Source organism: Culex quinquefasciatus, chromosome 2 (assembly GCF_015732765.1).
Source record: "Culex quinquefasciatus strain JHB chromosome 2, VPISU_Cqui_1.0_pri_paternal, whole genome shotgun sequence".
Lineage (NCBI taxonomy): Eukaryota > Metazoa > Arthropoda > Insecta > Diptera > Culicidae > Culex > Culex quinquefasciatus.
The window spans coordinates 37967942-37993398 of NC_051862.1; the positions used below are offsets into that span (position 1 = coordinate 37967942).

General features: G+C 34.1%; 1 pseudogene; it reads right to left on the bottom strand.

Moving 5' to 3' along the window:
* Window positions 1–1240: 1240 nt before the first annotated feature.
* LOC6049945 lies at window positions 1241–10614 on the bottom strand (annotated as a pseudogene).
* Between the last annotated feature and the right edge of the window lie 14843 nt (window positions 10615–25457).

Consider the following 25457-nt stretch of genomic DNA (forward strand, 5'->3'; position numbering starts at 1 on the left):
ACACCATAAAAGTGGTAAAATTACACATTTCCAGAGGTAAAATTACACCTTTTTTCTGACATAAAAGATGTACTCCTTCCCAGATGTAATATTATCATGATTTTTTTTCTATGTAGAGAAAAGTTCGTCGTTCGAGAATGACAGGAAAAATAGATAGTTTTAAGGCGGAATTGAAAAGTTGATTTCAGCGGAATATTTACGGTTTAACGATTTTTAAAAATAATTACCATAAGTGATCCTTTCAGAAAATATTTTTTTAAATTGTTCAGAAAACTTGCTGTAAAATTATCTAAAAGACATTGATGTTTGGACCTCTGGTTGCTGACCAGCCATATTCTAATGCCTATGTCTCAGCAACTAATAGTCCGATTTTCAATGTAAAACTCGTGAAATTTTGAGATCTTTTCGAAAACCATATTTTCATAAAAATCATCAAAGAGTCAATCAATCAAGACTAACCTTTCAGAAGGACGTAATATTGGATGATTAGCGCTCGAAGGAAAAGCACCAGTATTAAAAATATTATCGATTGGCTTAGAAAATTGCCTGCAATTTTTCATTTCTGACATTGTTTATCGGACTTCAGACTGCTGAAATACGGCTTCTTGAAACTTAAAGCTTTCATTTTTTAACTTGCGATTTCACGGAAACTATTGGATCAAATTTTAATGTTAAATAGTGAAACTTTCGTTGCTTTATATTGATATCACATATATTTCCACGGAAATTTTTATATTTTTGGAGAAAAATACCTCTTGCTTTTTAAGAGTTGATTTGAATGAAGAAAGTAACTTAAACTTAACTCCATGACCCCGATTTATGTCGAGGATCAAAAACCTTGCATTGAAAATGGTCAATTGCTTGTAGAATATTTTACAGCAACCAAAATAATTTTGAATATAATTCAAAATAATACTCAAAATCAAATATGCAAAACATCAACAAGAGCTTGTAGAAGAACACATTGATTCAGGCGAATATAAATATTTATAAATTTTGAAGGTAGCAAGCAAAATGTTTCGAATCACACTACGTTACCATTGTGCTCTCTTGCACTAACTAGAGAGGAATCCCAGCAAGCTTAGTATAAAATTGTACAGAAATCGATTCGAAAAATAACATTCTTTCTCAGAAAACTGCCCTTCTAGACCTTCCGTAATAATAAATAGTTAAAACTAGATGCGTGACGCATTAAACACAAAATTTGGGATCGTTAGGGAGTGTAAAGCTACGAAAAAAATAATAATACAAAATACAACTTTATATTTACATTTACTCTTCATTTGCGTAACAATAATGTGTGCGAACGGTGAACTCAACTAGTGTGTTAAATCGTTTTGTGCTAAGCTTTGCTTGGAAGACACGAAGGCGCGAAAGAAACATAACCTAAATTGAAAAGTATAATTTTTAACTGCTCCTACTATACACTCTCAATACAAAGCTGGTTTGGAAATCTGTAAGCGTCATATTGGTTCCGTTTCCGATCAAACTTGTAGGCCTATACAACGGGGGGGTGTGAAATCTTTGGGATGAATTTCAAAATCGGTGTGTGTGTTTAATTTTGTGTATAAGACTGTTAAGACACTGCCATTTTATCGAGACTAAACTCGGAGAAAATTTCGCTAAAAAAGGGAGAGCTTCCTTCTTCTTCTCAGTATCTTATCGTGCTGGACAATACTGCGGCGGCCAGGGCGTACAGCAGGGCCTGGAGGGTCGATATGTTTGCTCGGAAGGCAGCTCCTAAAATGAAATCAACGGGATGAAACAAAACATTCAAAATTAATTGAAATCAACGTGAACGTGCGATCAACAAACCGTGGAACATTTTCTCGCGCTTTTTCGTGTAGTTGGTCCCCGGTATCGACAGCTGGCAGTGGATGGCCGTGTCCTTGGAGTCGTCGGTCAGCACGTGCTGCAGGACCACGTCGTACGCGCCCTGGACGTGGTCCTCCGTCAGGACCACCTCCTTCGTTTCCGACTCGTCGATGCTGGAAAAAAGGGTTTTTTTTTGAGACATTAATGCTTTGTATTGATTTTGAACAGGACAGGAAGGATTTTTAACTCAACGATTAAACAAATTTCAAATGACATACATCATCTTGGTTCAAACAATTGCTGTTGACTTGCGAATCGGTATATTAGCAGTACTGATTAGCAGCACATACCTGACAAATATGCGTACACTATTTTACCGACAAAGACCAGATGTGTACCGTTAAAACAAACACTTTATTTACGCATAATTTGATCTCATCGAGACGTTTTTTACTTGTTTGTCCAATATGTTTGAGATTGATTTGAAAAAATAACTAAATAAACTTCAAATTTCATGTTGAAGGATCGATGACCTGCAATAAGTTTATCGTAATTGTATTTGGACAAAAGTGGTTCAAATTACGTTCAATGTGACAATATTGGAGAATTATAACTTTAAACCTGTAAGCTACGATTGTCTACGCTCCATGCAAAACAGATTTTTTTGTATGGACAATTGTCCAGGAGGGGGGAGGATCGATTATGGTTTTTGCAAAAAAAATAACAACGCCATTCCTTAGACCAACCTATTCGAAATAGAACCACCCTAACCACCGATAAAAAAAATACAGGTAAATTTATTAAGGCCAAGGAACCCCCATAACAAATTTGAGCCAAATCGGAGCACTTTTAATCTGGATCTTGGTGGTTTGACTGTTATTAAATTTCCATATATTTCCACAAAGATTTTTTAAATGCTTGCAAAAATTATCAAAATTTGATAAAATTATTAAATAAATCCTTGCTGTTTTTACCAAAACATCCCAAAAAATGGATTAATTAACGAAGTGATTTACAGCATTAGAATAATGAAAAAAGAAATGCGATGAGTAGGTTTAGTAAATTTTCACTACTCTTACATCTTGATTAGGTTTCTTTTGATTATTATTATTATTATTATATTCTTTTAATTTCAAACTGTAACGAATTTGACACAGGTTTATGCTTTTCAAAAACTGTTTTGTATAATAAAACGAATATTTTAAAAATATGAAAACAAATAAAGCATGCTTATATTAAAATTTCCGATAGCTATATATTTTTATTGAAAAAGACCAAACTGTTTCTGTCCTGCCTGGTAAAAAAAAAGTTTTAATTTTTTTTTCTTAACAGTATTTTTTAGAGCAATGAAATAAAAACGTACCGTTAAACGGGGTGACTTTGATAGCCGGGGTGACTTTGACAGCGGGATGACTTTGATAGGTTTGCGATGTTTCCGCAAAATAAAGAGTACAATTAAAATACGTACGGAATGGTTTAGAACCATATTGACCGTGGTAGAAAAATGTTCAAAGTACCTCAAAAAGAACTTTTCATAAATTTAGTTAAAAAAGTTAAAAAAGTTAGTTAACTATAGTTAAGAAAATGTTGATGAAAGTCATTATTTCAAACTTCTCAAAGTGTCATGATTTTCTCAATGAACACGATTTTGAATCGGAAAACGGTATGCATCTTCGGATTCTTTGGACAATTTTCCAATACGAGAAGGTTAAATAAGTTTGTAAATAATAAATAATATGTGTTTTTGAAACACAATTTAAAAAATCTCAAAATTTATAGGCAATTTAAGTTAAACAAATTTCATGTAAAATGTGAAAACTTGTGGTTCGTGCTTCGAATTTAGTATGAAATGTAATTTAAATCAATAGTTTTATAAACAAAACTAGTTTTAACAAATTTCTGGCAAAATTCCGACTTTTTAGCAATTTTACCTAAAATTTATATGTTTTTTTTTTTTTTTTTTGTTAAAAAGCTTATATACTTAGTTAACTAAATATAAACATGGATTTTTTCTTAAAACTATATCAGCTACTTTAGTGATGGTACATTTAACGTACAAATAAAGTTAGAATATCATAAATATATTTTTATAAGAAAACTATGACTATCAAAGACACCCCGGAATTTAAGCTAAGAATTTTTAACGTAACTATTTTTCTAAACACTATTGGAAAAAACTTTTTTCCAAAATCGTGCATGGACTTGGTGTGGCGTACACCAGTGCATGTTTTAGAAATAATAATCTTGAGAAAAACCTTTACTGTTGGAAAATATTCCAAAAACAAATTGAAATCCTATCAAAGTCACCCCGGTTTACGGTACTTAAAAAATGTTAAAAGAAAAATATAAATGAAATTGCAAAAAAAAAATCTAGGTTATTTTAACATTACCCCCGATCTAAAAATAAATCCATGGTAGGGGAAATATACCCATTTTACGCCTAATAAGCGGTCGTGTTTGAATGATGCTGGATAATATTGAATGTTCCTTAAAATTTACTAAAAACAAATACACCAACGAGTAGAGCAACTTATTGTGAAACATTCTGTCTATTTTCACTTTTACTAAAAGTTATTCTTTTCCTTTTACAAGCATTTTAAAAAATATTGCCCAAATGTATTCTAATCAGACGAGAATGTTTTGGGCCACGCCCATTTTTCTATTTCAGCTTAGTTCGGTTTTTCTTCCAGCGCTCTTTTGAGTCTGCTTAGTGCTGCCAATTGTGAAGAAATTTTAAGCAAATACTATGAAGCAAATTTTATGAAGGTTTTTAGAATTTGCTCTGTTTAAGAGTCAACTAATTCACACTTTGTACCCATTATAATCACACTAAGCCGTTCGACCAATTCTCATCACTTTTGACGTTTTCCGCTATTAAATCAACATTTTCAGATGTATCAACAATGAAGAGTTGCTTGCTCACTTTAAGTTGAGCTTTTTATTACTTTGGAACAGTCAAAAACACTTTATTCAAACTGTAATTCATGATCAAAGTGCTGATAGGCCGATAATAGAAATAGGCTGAGAAAGGGTATGGTTCCCCTAGTTGTTACATAAAATCAAAAAAAAATTTTTTTCTTTGTGTAAGCTGCCATCAAACACATAATTGCCCCATGTAATTTTTTGACGATTTTGACTTTTTAACATTTTTAAGTCTAGTTTGTCGTATATTTTTTTCATTTAAAACAAAACCAAGTCTGTTTGTCCCATCGTTAAACTTCTACGCATAGTTGCCCATTAAGTATTTCCTTACGCGGAATCATTAGTTTTACGAAGCATTTTGTCTTGTTAGCCTATTGTATAGCAAGATAATTACAAATAAGAGTGATAACCTGTTAACTGGGGTGATTAGGAACACATAGGGAGAATAGGAACTAACTGGGCAATTATGTTTAGAAACACAGAAATTGATCGAAAAATTACAATTACGTTTTTCTCAGTCGTACCTTTTTGAACATGGGTCAATTATGCGTAGAAGGGCAGTAAGGCCATCGCAAATTATGCTGAGAGTTTTAAAATCCCTTTAAAACCCAGGGGAAAACAATTTTTACTAAAATTTCAATTTTCATTGAAAAAACTTTTCATTGAAACAAAACAATTCCTTGTAAACTTTTTTTTGATTTTTTTTTTCAAACAAATAGGGTACTATTAAACTTTTTGCAAATTTTGAATTTTGGGAACACAGACCAGAAAAAAACATAAAACTTAAAAATAAGGTCGTTGATATTCTGCTAATTTCCGATAGTATCATAACTGTAATAATGTATACAGCATTAAGTGATACTTATTGCTAAAAAAATGTTATTTACCAGAGCCAAGAGACAAAAACTTTAAATTAAAAAATTACCAGCATAAACATGATTCCATTATTATTATTTCTCCAATATTGAAGTCCAAAACAAGTTGAAGGATCCTCTAATTGTTCCATTTCGATCCTTGAAAGTTGAAATGATAAATTATTAATTTTTTTTTTTGCAATTTCGTAACAAATTACTCACTTTTCCTGTCATTCTAGAACGACTAAAGGTCTACTTTTCTCTACTTAAAATGACAGAATCGAAAAGTAATCTTTTTCGAAACAAAGGCTGAGAAGTTATAACTTTCAGCAATGAATCACTTGTATCGAAAATAAATACTTTTCAATACTGGTTTGGTTTGAACAGTGAATTGACTAAACATATGGAAATTTGACTTAACATTTCATTCGAATGATGTTTTCCGGAGTTTCCAATTTAAACTGAACCTCGCATTAAACGACTCGTGATCAAAAATCTTCTTTTGCAACTTTTTGCCTAGACTAGGTACTAATTCAAAATTAAAAACCGAAATACTCACAACAGCGCCAGCTCCGGCTTCGGCGAGATGTCGCTGACTGCGCACTGCACGACCGTGCTGCCGTTGCTCTCCCGGTGGTACGTCAGATTGAACTCCACCTCGGGCACGATGATCTGCAGGTGGGCCGACCGCACTTCGTTCTCGTCGTACGTCTGCACCGCGCAGCTGTAGTTGCCCGTGAAGTTTGCCATCGGGTTGATCAGCTTTAAGGCACGATACTTCTGAAACCGATCGTCCGACACAGAATACTCCAGGTCGACGTGGCCCTTGAAGGAGGTCTAGAAAGAGAAAGAGAGTGGTGTGAACTAAATTTTGAATGAACATTAGGCAGAGTATAAGCACCTATTTTCGACTCAATCTTCTTGATTTCGATTCATTTCAAACTAAATCTTCATTGAGACAAATGTGATTCAATAGGTTGAAAATAGGTACATCTACCCTAACAACAAACATACAAACGCCACCGGCTTCTTGGACGGAATCCACTGGTAGATCTGCAAATCGTTGTGCTTCCACTTGAGGACGAAACCCTTGGCCGTCGCTATGTCCAGCTCGTACTCACAATCCAGGACCAGATCTTCGGCTGGTTCCTCCCCGGGCGATGATGTACGACTGTGGCACGTCCAGGTTTGTGATCCGCAAGCATTGTGACACTGGAAAATGGAGAACAAAAAATGGAAATTTAAAAACCGACATGTTTTGTACGTAATCCATAATAAATAGCAAAGTTGACAAAGAATAATTGAAATTTAAGTCAATTCACGTGTGAGCACAAAAATCCCCAGCCACCCTCAACGGACAATTAGATTACATAACTTTAGGCGCAAACGTGATGCAGAAAAAAAGCGTAATCCATCAAAAATCCTTCGTTTTCACCTGAAAAAAAAGCATCATCAGAAACGCAAAACCCAGTTACCCTCAGGATATTTGTTCAAAATATCAAAACGGTACCAATTTATGCTGTTTTTTGCCAGAAAAAAATGGCAACACCACAACCAGAGAAAAAAAAAACATGGCCGACGTTGATGATTTACGGCGTCGTCGCTGGGCTGTCAATCATCCGTTATAATTAATATCGGTACGCGGCACAGCAAGCGCGTGGCCACTGGCCAACTGACCAACGGCTGCAAAGGGGTTATGTTTTCGGTCTGTGACACACACACAAATACACACACACCCATACAATGCTCCGCTGTCAAAAGAGTAGCAAATTGTGACATTTTGAACACCCGGCAGAAGATCAGATGAAAGGATTTAGGCAAAAGGATTTTGAGCACAAAATGTGCAGAGAATATGATTAGTTTGTATTTTTTCCGTTAGATCAGTTAACCCTGTACTCAATTTTTTTTCGATTTTTTTATTTTTCCCGTGTTTAGGAGGTCATTTCAGGCAACTTTTGTTCTACGAAAAAATTACTTCTCTTGTTTTATATTTTTCTTGTTTAATTTTTAATTTAAATTTGCATTTATCTTGCTCAGTTAATGTTTGTTTTTGGTAGTATTTTGCCTTTTTTACCACCTCTTATCATTCCGTTTTGCCTATTTTTCATGTTTTAACAGTCACTATTGAAATTTTTTGCTTGTTTTTCACATTTTCTGCTATAAAATGGCACCATTATCATTAAAATTGTAAAAAAATGCGTAGAGGCATAGTCTGAAAAAATACTGCATACTTCTTTTTGCTTAAAATATAGGAAATTTTAGTAAAAAACACAGCCAAAGTTGACCTCTAAAACATTTTACATTTTCAAAAACATTAGGAAAGTCACTTAAAACAAGTAAACTTCCAATCCATAAATTTTCAATAATTTTAAGAGTTCTTCTTTCCAATGCTTTTCAAAGATCAAAAAATGGTTGAAAATGGATTTCTGGCGATTTTTTAAATCGAAGCCCGTCTAAAGGCGGGGTTGGGATGAAGAGGGTTTAATTTATTTTTTCACAATGAAAAATTGTCAATTTATGCAAAAGTTACCAAACCAAAAAACATCAAAATTTCGATAAAAACAGGATTGAAATCAACTGCGATCAAAAACATCGTTCCAACTTCTATTTTTCTATTCTGTATCATGAGGATTTTCTGATCTATTTGGTATCTTCGGCGAAATTGTAGGTTATAATTTGGACATTCCAGGAAAATGGTACACGGAAAAAAAACTCCCGATTTGTTCATTCAAATTTTTATCACTAAATGTTAAATGTTTTTTTCTTAAATAGGTCCTATGAACATATGCAGAAAAAAAAACATTACTAAGCTCGAGTTTCATTGGTTTCAGAGTGTGAAGCCATTATTTTGTGAAAAATACATACTCCTGGAGATTACCATGGTAATCTTTGCAAAGTTTGTTTATAATGTAAGAAAAAATAGTTCAAAATTTGTGGATTTCAAGGGTCAATGTTTTTATTTAAAAACATAATATAAAACGTAAAAAAAAATAAAAAAAATATCGAAAGATCACCTAAAAAGCTTTAACACAGGGGTGACCAAAGTATGGCCCGCGGACCCATTTTGAATGATCGTGTAAAATGGCCCTTTGAACAACCTTTAAAGTGATTTAATAATTATTTAAATGAAGGTTTAGTGAACTTTTTTAATTTTAGTTAATATTATATAGATATTTTGTTGAAAATCCAACTTATTTAAACAATTTCACACATGTGAATGTGAATTAAACAATAGGCAGGCTGACCAAAATTTATTGAAATATTTCTGAAACTTTAGGAATAATTATTGAAAAGCCTCTTTGCAACGATTTACAGTTTTAGTAACAATTTATTCAAAAATAAAGTTACTCAAGTTTTCCAAGTACGAATCACCTCTTTGAAAATATTTTTACAGAAAATAAATATCGATTATCCGAAGGCCTCGGAAAAAATCGCTTCGGATTGTCGGATTTCGGATAATCGAATCACAAAAAAAAAAAAACAAATATTTTCTATTGTCTTATTTATGATTGTTTACTTTAAGTATGACCCATACACTACTCTTAAGGTATTTATTTAGAATTTTTAAATCCAAAATGGCGGTAAAAATGATGGTGATGAAACATTGGTAAAATGCTTTTTTAATATAATAGACAATCAACTATTCAAAGTTGACTAAAATGAGGTCGCAGAATCGGAATTTGAAGTTAAAAATAAGAAAATAAAAAAAAATATTGATTAAAATTGTTTTTTTTTAAATTATTTTCATTAGGTCCTTTTCGGTACTGGGACCTGGTTAGGACCGAGTGATAAAAATTGTTCGTGATTCGATTATCCGAAGTCCCATACAAACCATCGGATAATCGAAGTTTGGATAATCAAAACTTCGGATTATCAAGTCTGGACTGTTTGTGTCACCTAATTATTCTGTAATTTTCTTCTGATCATATCTCGGAAACTATTGGTTCGATTTTCAATGTTAAAATTATTACTTTTGAAAAGGTCTACAAATAGGGGATCATTCATAAACCACGTGGACGTGAATGCTTCGACCCCAACCCCTTTTCCCACTTCGTGTATGGAGCTTGAACAATCACTGACCCCCTTCCTAAGGTGTCCACATAGTTTATTGATGGTCCCTAGATAATTTTCCTAATTTCTTAGTTGAGATCAAATTACACAATTTTTGAAATATTTTTATTGACAAGAAAAGAAAATTAATTAAATTAGTTTTTTTATTCATAAATTTATATCTCCTAAACCTAAAACATCTTAAAAATCGAAAATTTTAAAATAAATGTTATGGAAATGAGCAAAGCATGAGACACCACCCAAAAATACATTTTATGGAAATTTAAATTTTATGTTTTTACTCATTAAAATAAAAAAAAGTTTTTTACGTGATCTTTTTTCAAAAAAAAAATAGATTTGGAAACTGCAGCTTTGTCGAAGACACCAAATCGATCGTATACTACCTTCTCAAGACACAGAATTTCATACATTTACACACCCATTTTATATGAACAGCCCCCAAAACTGTTTGAAGACTTTTATGGAAAAACAAACAAAAATACTTCTGCTGACAGGGAATGCATGGACAAAGTTTCATCAAAATAAAAAAAAATAATTATGAATCGCGAAAAGATTTGCGAAATCATGTTGAAATTATGTTGAATCATGTTGAAATCATGATAAAAAATACAGAAAAAAATAAAAATAGATTTCGGTTGACTTTTAGCTAAAGTAGATGGTACTTTAAAAAAAATACGACATCACTTGACTAACTACATCAGCGATCAATCGAATCTCACCCGTTCCGCTTTACATCCGACCCCTCGCATGATTGACCTAATTTCGCGACTAATTGTTACTCAACCATTCCGGGTGCATGATCTGCCGTTGGCGGCCTTACTTCAATCGAAGGGTCCGCAACTTGTCAGCCTCGAAGGAAACTTATTTATGATTTATTTTTAGCCCATCTTCCTTCTCCCCTAGTAGCAAAAGTAGTAGTACTAGTAGAGGTATGCGGGTACACACTCGTCATCGTGCATTTCGATCAGTTTGGAACGCACGGACTAACGAGATCCGATACGTCCACGTCGTTCCACCTACAAGTACGTGACGAGTATATGGACTGGAAAGGTTGCTTCATCAAGCCATTGCCTTTAGAGGGGGCAGAGGTGGAGGGACCTTCCTTTAGCTAGTAGTGCATTTCCACCATCGGACTCGTTGATGCCGGCGATTATTCTGTGCAGACACCTACTCCTCTAACGACTTCCTTTGGTGTTGCTGCCGGGTTGGGGCACAAGGACATAATCGAGGTGGCAATCCACAAGAAAGTGTGAAAAACGTAAATTTTGATCAGTTTTTTTTTAAGAATACTTTTTAAATTAGGTTTTTCCTTTGTAATCAATGTGAAAGATAAGTGTACAAAGCATCTCAAGCAGTATTTTTTACAAAATATGAAATGTTTTCGTTGCTTTTCTATATTATCGAGCTTAAGTATGACCCCTAAACTGTACTAAAGTGATTTAGAATTTTTTAATCGAAAATGGGTCCAAAATGAAGGATGAAAAAATGACAAATTCAACCTTGGCATGGGTTTGTTCACTCCCCCCAGCTTTGTTTTTTTTTTTTTTTTTTGCTCAAACTACATTTTTTCATCATTCATCTCTGCATTACTTATCTATGCCGGGGACGTGCGTTGACGTACTTCCTCGAGCGGATCCATCGATCCGGCAGTTTCCTTCATGTGGGGTCTCTCTGTGTGTATGTTGTTTTACCATTCCCCGTGTTTAACACATTTCGCCCCTGAGGATTCGAACCACAGTCATTGACAAGTTGCATGGGTGCAGCAGCAGAGGTTGCCTTCGTTTCAATTGATGAGAAAGACTATTTTTGCGAGAAATTTGTCCAATTTGTCACCATGTTCTATCAAGTTGGATCTACTTAATGAATTGACGCAGATACATAAACACAGCAAAAAAATGTTGCATCTTAGTCATGTATCAAAAAGTGTCATGATAAAGAATTTGATCAAGATGTAAGTTGCATTGATTTTTAACAGGGGTGAAATTTGCTCGTGGCGTCATTTCTCTTCCTGCTACATTCCTGGGGTGTCATCAGAGATGATGCCATCGTCACCTTACACTTTTGTCCTTGCAACGTGAAAACAAAATCATCGTGCAAGTGAGAACGACGATGTCGATTCTTGCGGGTGAAGGTGTCGAGTGGCCACTGACTGGCCGGTTTAAGTGGCATCTTTCGTCGTAAATGTGCTAAACAATTCGTCAAAAATGAAATGGTGATTTTACGGAATGTGTAACTGCTTTTTAATGGTTTGAAAATGGCAAACTTAGGCTAGAAAGTACCATAAAAATATATTTATCTTTTTCTAAAATAAACGTTTTTAAAAGTTAAGTATCTCTTTTGGTAAAAATGCCGAAAAAAAATAAAATAAAAATCGCAGTGTCGATTTCGTCGTGCATTTTGGACCAAATTAAGTTAAGAACACCATTTTGTACAGCTTACAACGCCTCACCTTTTGACCTTCACAGATCCCCAAAATTCGATTTCAATCCTGAGATATTTAAAGAAAATCGAATAAAAAACTCCGTACATTTTTGTCGCTTTTCATAAGAAAGCAGTTGTAATCTTGTCGTGCTATCTTGACACAGCCTGAAAATTGATGTAATTGCGACAATTGGCCAAAGGGATTTCAGGTCAGAACGCGTTTGACACAGGTACACGCTCGACTAGCGTAAACATTTTCAATTATAACTCGAGACTCCGGCAACCGAATTCAACCAAACTTTGGGGCAGTGTACAGAAAGAGCATCATGTTTATTCAATGTCAAACATTAAAACGTATTTTTCACGGAACGTCAAAAAGCGACGAACGACAAGATAGCACGACAGTGTCGATTTCCAGTTTCATTTTAGTGAAAAAATAGTTTTCATAGTGTCAACTAATAAACCCGCATTTGTTAACACGCTAATCTCTAGCGGTTCGATTTTTAGTGGTAAAAATGAAACTTTTGTGTAAATTTTATTTTAAGTGTCCAATTTCCCGGGAAACAGGAAATTTTCAACCAATTTTCCTGGGCATTCCAGGAAATTTAAAATTTATTGAACATTGTTCTGATCTTAGCACTGATTATTATTTTGCAACATAACTGTACACAGAAAAAAATAATGTAAATTTGGAAGCTGTCATTTTTGAAGGTTGAATATTACCTCTTTTATGATGTAATTATACCTCAATTTAGACTGAAAAAGTGACATTACACCAGAAAAGTAGTAAAATTACACATTTCCAGAGGTAAACTTACACTTTTTTCTGACATAAAAGATGTACCCCTTCCCAGATGTAATATTACCATGATTTTTTTTCTGTGTATAGGATAGCGATTTTAAAGTGAGAAGATCAATTAATTACTTGACTGCATGTTTAAAATTATACAACAACAAATAAATGTATTTTTTTCTAATTTTATAAGCTTTGATCGTAATACCGGTATTAAAAAATGATCTTTCGATTTTTTTTTACTTTTTTATCACAGTGTTTGGACAGTGAATAAAATGAATTCATAAACTACAATCATAAAATTCAAGCAAATTAAGCCTCCATGATCCGTTTGAGAGAGTGAATTTTAAGAATTGTTAAGTTGAGTTAAGTTGAAATGAAAAAAAAAATCATATTTTTTCTGAAACAAGTAAACTCTTGAACATAATTGTAAAGCTATTTAATTTTTCCATAAAAATCTGACATCTTGTGTTTGTTTTGCTTAAAATAACCAAGGGGTTTCCAGCATCGTGTCAGACTGGTCACTAATCCGGAATTACTTGGAATTTGAGCAAGTAATTCAATAATTCCGGATTTATTGAGTAATTCCAGAGTAATCCTGGTAATTCTTAATAATCCCAGTAATCCTGGTAATTCCATGATTTTTTTTTTGTGAAAACATTCTTCGGAAAATAATAAAAAAATAGAAAACAACTGTTGAAAAGATAATTTCGATAAACCTTTTATGATTCTATTAAATGCCTATAAATTTTCATGTAAGAAACCAGCTAGTACGGGATCATTCGGATTTTAAGTAAGTAATTCAGTAATTCCAGAATTACTTCGCAATCCTGCAGTAATTCCTGTAATTCTGGAATTACCTAGTAATTCCGTAGTAATTCGTGTAATTCCATAGTTACTCAGTAATTCGTGCATTTCCCATCAATTCAACACAGAAAAAAAGTTGAATTTTGGAATGTTGAAAATTTGGTTGGTTGAATATTACCTCTTTTTTTGAGTAATAATACATTGAAATGTGTAAAAATGTGAACCTGATGAATATTCATCAAAAACTGATGAAAATTCATCATTTTCTGAGGTAAAATTAATCATTTTTTTATGACACAAGATCTGGCACCATTTCCTGTTGAATATTACCATATTTTTTTCTGTGAAGTAACTACTAGTAATTCTTTAAAGGTAAATTGGCAGAATGCTTTTCCTTGATGCCTTTTATGGTTGTAAGAAGTACAGAGCGGATTGGGAATGTCCGCTAATTCGGATGTTCTCTAATGCAAATGTATTCGGATGAAAAAACACTCAAACGTCAAAATCAGTTGTCAAACTGATGTTGTTATTGTCGCCGCGGCACTAAACCGAATTGAGCAGGTTTAACTCTCTCGACGATTTTCTGTCGCGAAATATCTGTCAAGCATGTTTAGGTGATTTTGAATCAGTGTGTTTGCTTTTTTTTATTTTGACGGCTTCGGATGTTGAGAAAAATGTGGCTGATTTTTTTTCTGATTTGCCGAGGAAATGGAACGCTTTAGATTAAATTATTGTTTGAAATCTTGGTTTTAAGTTCTCCTACCACTAGAACTGTTTCAATTGGGGTAATTTTTGAAGGTCAGTCGGTTTTCAGCTTCAGAAAAAGACGCAACATGGAAAAAGTCTTGGTTAAGTTGCTGATTGTGGATGAATTCCGTCTGAATAAAACAAAAACAAGTGGCCATCATTGTCGAGGGTCTCAATCCGGTCCGTTGTGTCCTACCACCGGGAGAGTTTTGCTGATGCGGGTTTTTGCGGGTGCCGATTGAGTAAGCTCTTGAATCTAAATGGGAAGACCTAGCCATCAATTTGAAAATCAAAAGCGCCGTAATTGTCTTCTCCAAGTTAGACATCATAAAATGGTCCATCTGGTTGATCGAATCCACGCCCACAGAACGCTTTCCGGTAGATTTTCGTGATCGATTCCGTGCTCCGTGTAAGTCGCGGCGCGAGTCTTTTCGCAGCTCAACCGGCGACATTTCAGTTTGGTGCCGCGGCGAAATTTTGTTTTGGTTTTGCGTGTGACATTTGAGATACACTCAGAAAAGATCAACAGAAAATTGCTTCGGGAGATGAAAAGCACTCGCGCTGTTATTTCGATTTATTTCAAAAACCACAATATTAACTCCATTATTCGATGATTTCCAAGTCCAATTTTCCCGGGTTTTGAGCTTCCCGGAAAACGGAAAAAAATATTTTTTATTCCCGGGAATTTTTTGAAAACATCGTAAAATCTATGTTATCTTTATATTTGTTATGTTTTTCATGCCTCAAAATCATACTATTAGCTCAATATTATTAATACCAATCTTAACAAGGATAGCACTTTTAGATAGTTTTAAAGCCAAAATCGCCAAAATCAGTTGTCACACTGATGTTGATGGTTACCCAATTTTTCGATGATTTCGAAGCAGGACGTCTAATTTTGCCAGGTTTTGAGTTTCGGGAAAACGGGGAATATATTTATATATTCCCGGGAAGTTTTTGAAAAAGTCATAATATCTATGTTTTCTTTTTATTTGCTATGTTTTTCAAGCTTTAAATTTATAGAATTAGCTCAATACTATTGATATCAATCCAAACAAGGATAGCAGTTTTTTGATAACTTAAACAAATTTTTGTTCTTCTTTGTTGTGCTTTGAATTTTATATGCACAACATTTCTAATTCAAATTAAATAAGTATCTTATAATTTTTTTATTTATTTATATATGACATGAATAAAACAGCTTAAAAAATGGTTTAAGATGGCTAAAACAAAAATGACTACAAATAAAATGATACCAATAAATGTAAAATTTTAGAAAAGTTTAAACTTATAAATTGTAATACTTATGTAATTCCCAGATCAAATAATGTTTTTGTTTGATTCCGAGAATTCTCCGTACAACATATAAAAATCCGGAATTTTTTCCCGGGTTGGGCTATTGCCAAGCACATGGTTTTGTGCGTTTGACAGCTGTCATTCGAACCAATTCCAAAGATTTTCTCAATATGCTGGAAGCTAGGCAGTAATTCCAAGTTATTGTTATAAATTTGAGCAATTCTGCGTGGTTTCTGGAAATCCGAAGTAATTCTCGGAAATCATAGTAATTCGTGATATATTGTCAGTAATCCTGGTAATTCCATTTAGACTGGTCAGTAATCCTTGATGCTGGAAACCCCTTGAAAATAACTCAATGTTTTCAAATATTTGGTGTTAGTTTAAAAAATATGTACAATACAAAGTAGTTGATTAATCATTTTCTATGATTTTTCGAATGTTTTATTATGCCACATAGTTTTCAGGTTTATAATTGACTTCGATTGAAAGTTATTTTCACTGCACAAAAACATGATTCAAATTATACGATAAATTAACATCATTTTAAAATCAGTATTCCATTTTTCATAGAGGGTTAAATCTAACACCCATTGCTGCATTGGTTCTCCATAATTCTTGTACTTCAAATTGTAATTTCTAATTAAACGAATTGAAGTAATTCTTCATGCACCCAAAAATGCGAAAATGAAGAAAAATCTAAATTTTGCTTTGGTGGGACAGGGTTAATATTTTAATGTAAAAACAACACCAATAATTAATTAAAGAGCTACCCGGGCAGACGGTAATAACAAAATTAATAATATTTCAATAACAAATCCTGTTAAAATAGCAAAAAGTGTTATTATTTTATCATGAACTTCAACTTCAAGAAGAAAAAATAATAACAGTTTCTTATAAAATAACAAGATTTGGTATTGAAGTGATATTATACTGAAAATGTTTTATAACACGCTAATAAGAGGAAATGTTATACACTTCAAAAACTCTCCTAATAACAAGATTTGTTATTCGTTTGGTATTCTGACTTAGAAATAAAATTACCATAAATCGCACAAAAGGAAAAGTTTTTTAGTGTCCATAACACAATCTATTATTATTTTTTCTTTTATTAAATATGTTAAGATCTTTGGTATAATTTTTTCCAGCATCGTCGGAGTCATTATTTTGGCCATGAAATGGGGTTCTTAAGCTAAAATTATTCTAAAAAGTTGAAATTTTGAAAGTTGATGTTTTTAATTATTAGACCCTTCTAAGGGACTTTACTAAAATTGGCTAGAACTATGGAATAATTTTGACCAATTTAATCGTGCTCATCTATTTGACCGTGAAATGGGGTCCTTAAGCTTCAATTAATCTAATAAAATTAGCTTTTGAAAGTTGTTTTCTTTTTTTAAATTTGTTATATTCTCTTAGGGAATTGAGATTTTTATTGAGAATTTTTGAAATGTGAATAACAAAAACTGTTATTATTTTCACAGAGCGAGAAAGTCGGAGCTGACGTTGAAGTTCGAGCTGGAGTGAGACCTCGGAGACGGCATCGGATTCAGCAAATTTTCAGCAACTTTCACTTGGAGTCAGGGGGAGCTGAAGTCGGCGTTGACGTCATATCCTGCATCCAGAGTCGGAGTTGTCTTCAAAGTATGGGTTCAAAGTCGCTTGAAGGTTCCCGACTCTGCAGCCTAGACTAGTACAGAAGAGTGATGGCAACTGCAGGTTTATTTGCAAATTACAAATAAACCAAAACAATAACTTTTTTTGTTATGGAGACATACCAGTTCAATAACATTATTGTTAATATGCTGCCCATCCTCTCCGCACAAAACAACAAATCTTGTTATTCCTTCATGATTCCTTCTGTGTTATTGGTATGTTATTGCATTAACAACATAATAACAGTTTAAGTTATTTTTCGAACAAATCTTTGTTATTGATTTTTGTTATTTTTACAACTAATCCGATCATCCCAATAACATATTTCGATCTTCTCACAATATCAAAAAACTGACCTTCCCAAGTTATTTCCGTCTGCTCGGATACAATTACAATTTAATTGAAATAGTTTGTTTTCATGAGGCTAGATCTATTTCCTGATGCTTAAGCAATTTATATTATCAGAAATAAATCTCGGTATCAAATTTTCTGAACATCTGATTAATTTGGTATATAGGGTAGGGTAATCATCAATGAGACACTTTTGGTTTTAAACTTTCAAAGATTTTTCTCATTTTTTAATGAGCCTTTTGTTGAATTTTCTTTCTTTTGATGTGTTCTAACATTGACCAAAATATGAGATCGATCCGACATCTACAGCCAGAGTTATTCAACTGTCTCAATGTAGACGCACTTGGCAGGAACAATGAGACAGCTGGGGAACAATGAGACACTCTACGAAAATCAAGATTTTTCTAGTAAAACATCATGTTTTTGTATTGTTCCATTGCAGGTGACTTGCCTTGAACATTTTAGAGCAATTTTGCCAAAATGAAACTTTAATTAACAAAAGTTATACTAAAAAGTATTTAAATTTTGTAACATCCATATATTTATACCAAATAACTTTGTATTTTTGGTTAAATGAAGTTAAAACTCTATAAATATGCCAAAAATCACTTTTTTAAAAGATTTCCATCGATTTTGAAAAGTTTAATGAAGAAAAATCAAAGTGTCTCATTATTACCCATGAGCGGAAATGAGTAGGGAATATTCTAAATTTTGGCCAAACCTAATGAAAGAACATTGTAGTTCAACTCAATCTTTATGGAACGTTGAAAGATATTTTAAGAAATATTAGTTTTGGTGTTAATGGCAGCCTACGAGCGAAAAAGTATTTTTTGTCCATAATTTACTTTTACACCCCAGAATCAAACATTTCTGAATAACTTTTCAAGGGAGCGTCCATAACCAAAGCCACTATAATGACAGACGTGTATCCAGTAGACACACCTTTCCCCCAAATATGAGCCTGATTGGTTGAAACTACGACTTGTGAGAGCCATTTTATCATTGTTCCCCGTGTCTCATTGATGACTACTCTACCCTACTTAAAGATTCATTGAATCGTTCATAATTATGTTCAATTTATTCAATTTTTTTAAGGCATCTTCAAAAATTGGTACCAAAAATTAAAAAAAAAATCAAGCATAATCAAGCCTGAACAGTAGTTTGAAAAGAGAAAGAGAAGACAAAATCAAGCTTTTTTTACAATTGCAAAAGTTTAAATTTTTATGTAGGCCGTCGCAATGATTTTTAAAATATTAAATATTATTGTGTGTTAAAGTTTTTCTATTGAAAAGTAACATTTTCAGGTATATTTTATGTATTTCATCTAAAAAAAGAAGGTGCGAGTCAAAACTTCAAAAAAAAAAATATGCATCGACCTTATTTGAATACTTAACGCACATCAATCAGAGCTATTTGAACCAACACACAATTTAGTATCTTAAAAAAATCCCCTAAAGTTCAGTCAACAAAATGGCTAACAATGTTTGACTAGTTTTACAATAAGATTATTGCAGGATTGGGACCGCAAGTTTGACAATTTTGGTATAAGAAGACAACAACTTCCTTGGTTGTTGTGCACCCTGAACATCAACATAAACCCAACCGATTTCTAATTAACTTCTACATTGAAAGATTTGCCTAATCAGTGACTAATCGTGATGAATCATTTTTCTGCTTTTATGTTAAACTTGGCTGTGGTGTTGTGCGTTGTTGAAATAGGACCACCTGTAGGGCTGCTCGAAACCAACATGTAACGATAACCTTCCACTTCCCGAAACGGAACAACCATTTAAGCAGAGCGTCATAATCAATTAAGCAGCTTTCGAGCAGACAAATGATCTGATCTTTATCTGATTCTGAGTTTACATCAGCCGAGTTTACATGTTTCATGTGTTTCATAATTTCCGTGACGAGTAAATTTACATTTTTTTACTGTGTACTAAGCTGATGTAGCTGGATTGTTTGAACGCACTGACTTTAGAAAACACAACAAATTATTAATTTATATTTATTTTTGATGTAAACATAGCCAAGAATTCGAAGACTTGCTCAAAATCGTATAATCTTTTCACAATATCCTGCAAACGGCAAATGTCAAGTATGTGCAAGGCTATATGGCAACACATTCTGCCGTATCAATTAGAAGTCGTCACACTTGGGTGTCAACATCTAGCCACAACATGACACTTGTTCCTATATAGGTGGGTGCCATCATCATCCGGCCATCATCACCACCAATAATAATCTGCCAGCTACGCTTGCTACTCGTGCCGAAGGCCACGTCGATTCCGTGTGCGATTTGCCTGTCGACGGAGTGATGTCGTCACTCCGGTTCGTGTTACCATAGATTAAGGGAAGAAAGGTGTGGCGGCCCAAAACCGTACCACTACGACGGCACTATTAATTTTGTGTGAAGCCTCCGGGGGGTTTTCCTGTGGTCAAGTGGATCGATCCGTTATGACAAGACTATAAGACAATGTCGGTTGAATTGGTGGTGACGGTTGATTTATTGGTGGGTATTGGGGAACCTCTTTGATTTGTTCTCAAAAGACACAAAATTGTTAGGGAGATTACATTTCCTTTTTTTCAGATCCTCAGTGCACACAACCACCACCAACTTTGTCTTCAGCCAGACTGATAATCCTATAGGTTTTGCCTTTATGGGTTAGTTCCGGATAGCAGGTTCCACCATAGGATTGCCCGATGTCAAGTCCATCAACGAGCTCGCGCCCGCAAATCGGGGTCATGTTTACTCTTCCATTAGAGGCAGAGTTTTCCGCGGGAAACTCAAACCTAACCTCACTTCAAGTGGTGACGTTACACAGACCCACAGGACGACCAACCCAGGAAGTTGTGCACTCGGTCGCTGTCCAGTAGAACGTCGGAGACTCAAGTGAACTTGCAAACAACTTTCAGCCCCACACCCACGACCTGCCCGAGTTTGCCAAAGTATTTCACAGTTAATGTGTTTACCTCCGCCAAAAAGCGAAAGTAAAACAGAAGTCTTGACAGTCTTGGGTGGTGTGTGATCATCGTCGTAAAAATTTCTACTTTAGACGGCCCGGCTACAGTCTAGTTGGACGGATCTTTTCCTTTGATTGTTGGCAAAGGTCCAACGAATGGACGAGTCTAGAATTTTTTGGTAGGAATCAAAAACAAACAACAGCACGTGTGAACATTTCAAACAGTTATTCAAAAGTCCCATCTGACCCCCTCTGTCCCCTTTCTAGGCTAGGTAACCCCGGTTCAGAATCATGCTCGTTGGGCGACGCACCCAAAATTAAGTTCGTATTACGTAAGGTTTTGCTCGCTCCACCTCCTTGATGCGTTTGTTCGTGTACGCGCAAGAACACAGAGTCGGCCTAATGTTTATTTAAGTTTGTGGAGCGTGAAATGAAACAAAAATTTAGAATAAATTTATTATGCGTGTGCCGAGCGCGGACAAGTTCGCGCGCGCTTCCTGACAGCAGCCAAGTCGCCGTTTGGGGAAGGTGTCGTAAAGTGAACTTCAAATGGGTAACAAGTCGCACATTGTGCAGCTGGTCGATGATATGTGAAAGTGTCGATTTCGGCAGGTAAATATCAAAGGTTTGTTTGAATTTACATTTTGTTGTTTGAATTGAGGTGGGACTTTTTTGAGAACCAAAACAATTTCAAGGTGAAAAATGTGGATTTCGATTTGGTATCTTATGTTGACTTTTGGATATTTCGTCACTAATTTGATGATAAATTCTAAAAGCGATTTTAAAGATATAAATTTAAAAAAAAAGTGTCCCAGCAACTTATGAAGAAGTGTAACGCATACTATCAAGATTGATTTTAAGAAAATTTAATAATTATTAACGATTAATGAATTTTCATGAAAATTATATTACATTTAAAATACGAAAATTACTTAAAAGATAAAGAATATGGGACCATCCACAATCCACGTAGACACTTTTTTGGGAATCTGTCAATTGTCTATACAAAAAAAATCTTTTTTGTATGGATCGTGGACAATCCCCATACCACCTCCCCCCTTCCCTCCCCCCTAAAGTGTCCACGTGGTTTATGGATAGTCCCATATGACCCCAATGCTAATCTCCTCAAATGATAAAAAAAATAATTCTTACACGCAAAAAAGTCCGTTCCCGTAAACGTGAACAACGTACCATGAAAATGGAAACAAAGCAAATTTTATGATAAGATTTTGCACCGTGAACAAATGCATGTTTGCAATCGATTTTCATGAACGTTTGTTCACGAAAAACCGTAACGCCAGGTCTGGTTACGTTTTTCCTAATCCCGTAATCATAAACATCGTTCATGGTATTAGGAAACAAATCATACATTTGTTCACGCTCATGCGAACAAAAAACATGAATTGTGGGCGTAGCCACAGCTTTGAAACAGAGATGAAGAACGTTCAGAAATTATTCAACGGGAAAGTGACAGTTGTAGGGTATCATTCACTTATTACGTGACGAACTATTTAATTCTGGCTCGGGTACGGATTTAGTTTTCTACAGTCAGTTATTCGGAAGGCAAAATTAGATAATTTAACCGATTTTGGAATTTTTGGTCGCAAATGACAAATACCGGGAACCTGCACAATTCGAAGGCAGCCAACGGACCCTGGACCAACCTGGCCACTCCGGAACGGGTCACCGGTTACCGGTGGCCATTTGGGGACATTTCGGAATTTGCAAAGAACCAGATCATGTGAAGTATCAAAATTCATCAAATTAAAAACTGTGACCGTTTTAAATGATACCAATGTCCGCTGGCCCAACCTGGCCACTCCGGAACGGGTCACCGGTTACCGGTGGCCATTTGGGGACATTTCGGAATTTGCAAGGAACCAGATCATGTGACGTATCAAAATTCATCAAATTAAAAACTGTGACCGTTTTAAATGATACCAATGTCCTCTGGCCAAACCTGGCCACTCCGGAACGGGTCACCGGTTACCGGTGGCCATTTGGGGACACTTCGGAATTAGCAAGAAACCCTGTCATGTGACGTATCAAAATTCTTCAAATTAAAAACTGTGACCGTTTTAAGTGATACCAATGTCCGCTGGCCCAAACGGGTCACCGGATACCGGTGGCCACTTGGGGACACTTCGGAATTAGCAAGAAACCCTGTCATGTGACGTATCAAAATTCTTCAAATTAAAAACTGTGACCGTTTTAAGTGATACCAATGTCCGCTGGCCCAACCTGGTCACTCCGGAACGGGTCACCGGTTACCGGTGGCCATTTGGGGACACTTCGGAATTTGCAAGGAACCAGATCATGTGACGTATTAAAATTCATCAAATTAAAAACTGTGACCGTTTTAAGTGATACCAATGTCCGCTGGCCCAACCTGGCCACTCCGGAACGGGTCACCGGTTACCGGTGGCCATTTGGGGACATTTAGGAATTTGCAAGGAACCAGATCATGTGACGTATCAAAATTCATCAAATTAAAAACTGTGACCGTTTTAAATGATACCAATGTCCTCTGGCCAAACCTGGCCACTCCGGAACGGGTCACCGGTTACCGGTGGCCATTTGGGGACACTTCGGAAGTAGCAAGAAACCCTGTGGCCGTTTTAAGTGATACCAATGTCCGCTGGCCCAACCTGGCCACTCCGGAACGGGTCACCGGATACCGGTGGCCACTTGGGGACACTTCGGAATTAGAAAGAAACCCTGTCATGTGACGTATCAAAATTCTTCAAATTAAAAACTGTGACCGTTTTAAGTGATACCAATGTCCGCTGGCCCAACCTGGCCACTCCGGAACGGGTCACCGGATACCGGTGGCCACTTGGGGACACTTCGGAATTTGCAAGGAACCCTTTTATGTGACGTATCAAAATTCTTCAAATTAAAAACTGTGGCCGTTTTAAGTGATACCAATGTCCGCTGGCCCAACCTGGTCACTCCGGAACGGGTCACCGGTTACCGGTGGCCACTTGGGGACACTTCGGAATTAGCAAGAAACCCTATCATGTGACGTATTAAAATTCTTCAAATTAAAAACTGTGACCGTTTTAAGTGATACCAATGTCCGCTGGCCCAACCTGGCCACTCCGGAACGGGTCACCGGATACCGCTGGCCACTTGGGGACACTTCGGAATTTGCAAGGAACCCTGTCATGTGATGTATCAAAATTCATTAAATTAAAAACTGTGTCAGTTTTAAGTGATACCAATGCCCTCTGGCCAAACCTGGCCACTCCGGAACGAGTCACCGGTTACTGGTGGCCATTTGGGGACACTTCGGAATTTGCAAGGAACCCCATCATGTGACGTATCAAAATTCTTGAAAACAAGAACTATGACCAGTTAAAATGATATCAGCGTCCTCTAGCACAACCTGGCCACTTCGTAATTTGCAAGGAACCAGGTCATGTAACGTATCAAAATTCTTCAAATTCAAAAATACAAAAATACAAAAATACAAAAATACAAAAATACAAAAATACAAAAATACAAAAATACAAAAATACAAAAATAAAAAAATACAAAAATAAAAAATACAAAAATACAAAAATACAAAAATACAAAAATACAAAAATAAAAATACAAAAATACAAAATACAAAATACAAAAATACAAAATACAAAATACAAAAATACAAAAATACAAAAATACAAAATACAAAAATACACAAAAATACAAAAATACAAAAATACAAAAATACAAAAATACAAAAATACAAAAATACAAAATACAAAAATACAAAATACAAAAAACAAAAATACAAAAATACAAAAATACAAAAATACAAAAATACAAAATACAAAAATACAAAATACAAAATACAAAAATACAAAATACAAAATACAAAATACAAAAATACAAAAATACAAAAAATACAAAAATACAAAAATACAAAAATACAAAAATAAAATAAAAATACAAAAATACAAAATAAAATAAAAATACAAAAATACAAAAATACAAAATACAAAAATACAAAAATACAAAAATACAAAAATACAAAATACAAAAATACAAAAATACAAAAATACAAAAATAAAATACAAAAATACAAAAATACAAAAATACAAAATACAAAAATACAAAAATACAAAATACAAAAATACAAAATACAAAATACAAAAATAATACAAAAATACAAAAATACAAAAATACAAAAATACAAAAATACAAAAATACAAAATACAAAATACAAAAATACAAAAATAAAAATACAAAAATACAAAATACAAAAATAAAAATACAAAAATACAAAATACAAAAATACAAAAATACAAAAATACAAAAATACAAAAATACAAAAATACTAAAATACTAAAATACTAAAATACTAAAATACAAAAATACAAAAATAAAAAATACAAAAATACAAAAATACAAAAATACAAAAATACAAAAATAAAAAAATTCTTGATTTTTTGAATTTCTTGAATTTCTTGAATTTCTTGAATTTCTTGAATTTCTTGAATTTCTTGAATTTCTTGAATTTCTTGAATTTCTTGAATTTCTTGAATTTCTTGAATTTCTTGAATTTCTTGAATTTCTTGAATTTCTTGAATTTCTTGAATTTCTTGAATTTCTTGAATTTCTTGAATTTCTTGAATTTCTTGAATTTCTTGAATTTCTTGAATTTCTTGAATTTCTTGAATTTCTTGAATTTCTTGAATTTCTTGAATTTCTTGAATTTCTTGAATTTCTTGAATTTCTTGAATTTCTTGAATTTCTTGAATTTCTTGAATTTCTTGAATTTCT